The sequence below is a fragment of the Oncorhynchus tshawytscha genome, linkage group LG09 (assembly GCF_018296145.1).
Source record: "Oncorhynchus tshawytscha isolate Ot180627B linkage group LG09, Otsh_v2.0, whole genome shotgun sequence".
Taxonomy (NCBI): Eukaryota; Metazoa; Chordata; class Actinopteri; order Salmoniformes; family Salmonidae; genus Oncorhynchus; species Oncorhynchus tshawytscha.
In genome coordinates, this window is record NC_056437.1 from 67,288,029 (window position 1) to 67,291,316 (window position 3,288).

Genomic DNA, 3,288 nt, shown 5'->3' on the forward strand with positions numbered 1-3,288 from the left:
CTTCTCTTTCTTTTGACACACAGATTCATCTCAGATGGGAGGTCTATATTTATTGTTTTCACCTGTCAAGCTGGAAGGCAGCCATTGTAGCGTCTGCTTCCAACTCACACTCTCAAACACATAGATCCCCTAAACGCAGCTCACTCTCCAGATCCCAATCACCTGAATCCTTATCATCTGTTCACACACCCGTATGTCATTATCACACACTATTTAGTTCAGTTCTTTGCACCCCATCATTGTGAGGTATTGCTTGTTTTGGGACACACTTCTATTCGAAGTGCTGGGTTTCCTGTAATGTAATCCTCCCGTCTATGATCGTTTTTGACTGCCTTACTAACGACGCCTTTTGCCTATTCCCTACCTGTACTTTAGCCTAACGGATTTCCTGTTATCAACCTATTGCCTGATCTCCCGAATGACGTTACTAGCCTTTTCTCTGCCTGTACTGTTGACCTTTTGGACCCCCAGTGTATGACCTTCTGCCTGCCCCTGGACCCAGCTACCTGCCTCCTCCTGTGGTCCTTTACAATTAAACACCTGCTGTGCCCTGCGCTTGAAACCAGCACTCTGTCTCCCATCGTGTTCATTACAGCAATTCTGCGTTGTGTCTCTCAAAGTGAGAGAAGTAGAACCGGTTGAAGTTTGTCTCTGCATCTCCCTCCTGCCTGCATAGAACAAACACAGGACAATGTGATTTTGGCCCACCTCCAAAATAAGATTACTGTGACTGACACAATAAAGTTGTATTGTTGTATAGTATCATATCGCATTGAAAATCATATCATCCATAGTATATCTTATTGTATATCATATTGTATTGTATATGATAATGTTATTTTATGAACTGCAATGTGCCTTTACTATTGTCCAGGTCGCCCTTAAATGCTGATAAGACAGTTGATGGTTTTCACGAAATCTAAGATGAAACTCTTAAAGCCAATTTATGCTTGATCCAAAATGTAGTTGGAGGCACCGTATGGAGGGCATGATGCAATTGTGGAGCCTCCGGAGACATGAAGAGGCCAAATTGAGCTCTGTACGGCATCTCCATGCCCACATTTTCTAACAATGCGGAGGGCTATATATAGCTCCGCATTAACATGATTGGTTGATGGTAGGTGGGGGTGGGAGGTCCAGTATAAACACAAACTCACTTCCTTGACAACTGCCTTGACAACAGCTCAACGAAGCGCAAGAAGTACAAATGCCTTCACTTCTGCAGAGGCCGTATCGCAGTAAATGCTGTATGGTCACTGCAGATGTCAGATTGACCATGCATAGCCTGTTAGACTCTTCCATGTATAGTCACTATACAGGCACACGCAAATAGAAAGGGTATCAACTTACAAGTACTTGTTTCTTGTTAGATGAGTGTCTCACATTTAAACCGCAACACAGAGGGTCTTGTGAAAAAGCTGAAGCTCAAGTTGGGGTTTCATTTTCCAAATAAGTAATGTTCTGAAGCGAGAAAGAGGCTTGTTTCCGCCACGTTCTTGACTGTGATCGTTGGTACGTTTTTTTTTTTTTTTTACAAGGCCATGCTAAGATAGCACCCATTTAACCTGTGTACCTAAATTGTCCAACAGATGAATGACAATTATCGTCTATGCTCACAGGACAGTATCTCCTTGACGGTGCCTATTGCCTGTTAGAGAGCTACAGTAGGTATAAAAACAGTCCAGGACTCTGCCCCCTCTACTTGGAATGAGCTACAGAACGACTTGAAACTACAGGAGCTCATCTCCTTCAGCGGTTTTAAAGCTAGGGGGGGAAACTATGGCGGAAAATGATTTAGGGGGATGTCAACATTTTGACCGCTAGTTGAAACACTCCTCCTAAAACCAATGTGCCTGGTAAATGTGATGATGTTTTTTAAACTGTAGTGCTTTGTGTTTTATGTTGTAAATGTGGAAACTTTGTGTGCTGCTTTTTCGGCTTGGTCTCTCTTGCAAAATAGATGTTTTAATCTCAATGAGACTCACCTGGTCAAATAAAGGTCAAATAAATACATCTCATGTATTGTATCATATATCATATGGATCTTCGTGGATTTTTACCTCATGGCCTGTCCGTAGGTGGGGAATGACATGATCAGCTTGAGCTGGGGGCCCCCACTCTGCGCTGAAACACACATAACAGACAACGCACCAACGTCACCATAATAATCACACACCAGCATGCAGACCCTTAGAACACACAGACATAACACATATTTTAAAACACAGGAAAGTCACAGGGTCTCCACAATGTTCAAAGGAAACGACACCATAATTACTTGTCATTGACTGCACTGATGGTGTTGTTTTGGTGATAGTGTAGTATTTCCAGTGGATTTTAAATAAATGCAGCTACCCCAGTTCTCCACAGGAGGTCACCATTGTGTAAAGTACAGAATGTGGCTGAACATCAAAAATTGTCTGGTATCAGTGGTGGTGATTCTAGAATCTCGGGGACTTTAGATAAGAGGAGTAAGAGGAAGATGAGGAGGAGTATATGAAACGTGGCTATGGGCCAGCCCACACACAAGCTGATGATTGCGTAAACATTTATGCTCAACACAATCTCCATATAGTATTCAAAGTGTGTGTGTGTGTGTGTGTGTGTGTATGTGTGTGTGTGTATATGCGTGGGTGTGTGAGTGGGATTTTTTTATGATCAGTGCAGGATTATATTGACTGACCTCAGAACAAAAGATCAGAGGAGCTGGAGATTTATTTATGACGTTCGATTATCTGGCTTTCAAGTTTCTACTCCGATTGTTTCTTCCCTCTCATTCATTTGCTGGCATTCTGGTTTGGTATAATCACTTTGTGCATTTTAAAGTTTAAGACAGAATCTTTTTCAGTGGATTTAGATTTTTATCCTAACAGTCTATGGTTGAATGGTTAGTGTTTAAGAATTGCTTTTGGCTTTTGTTTGTTTCTTCAGATTGTGTGTTTCATTATTATACACCCCGAGAGAAGACACACACACACACACACACACACTGGGTTATTTTGACCCAGTTGGGTTGGGTTGTGTGAATATGGATTATACAAACATGGGTTTATTTTACCATCAATTGTTTTGTTTTTTACCATTAGTTGGAATGACATAGCAGTTCCATAGGTTATTTTCAGGAGGTGTGGCCTACTAGAGACGTGGGTTTCAGACAATTATTTTTGGCCACCTGTAACAGTAAATGTATCTGAAAGCCATGCCCCTGCTAAGTCACGCCTCTAGTCTTCTGAGCTCACCTACTGAGTCATATCTCGATAACTCAGCATCAATAACTCATCACCCAGC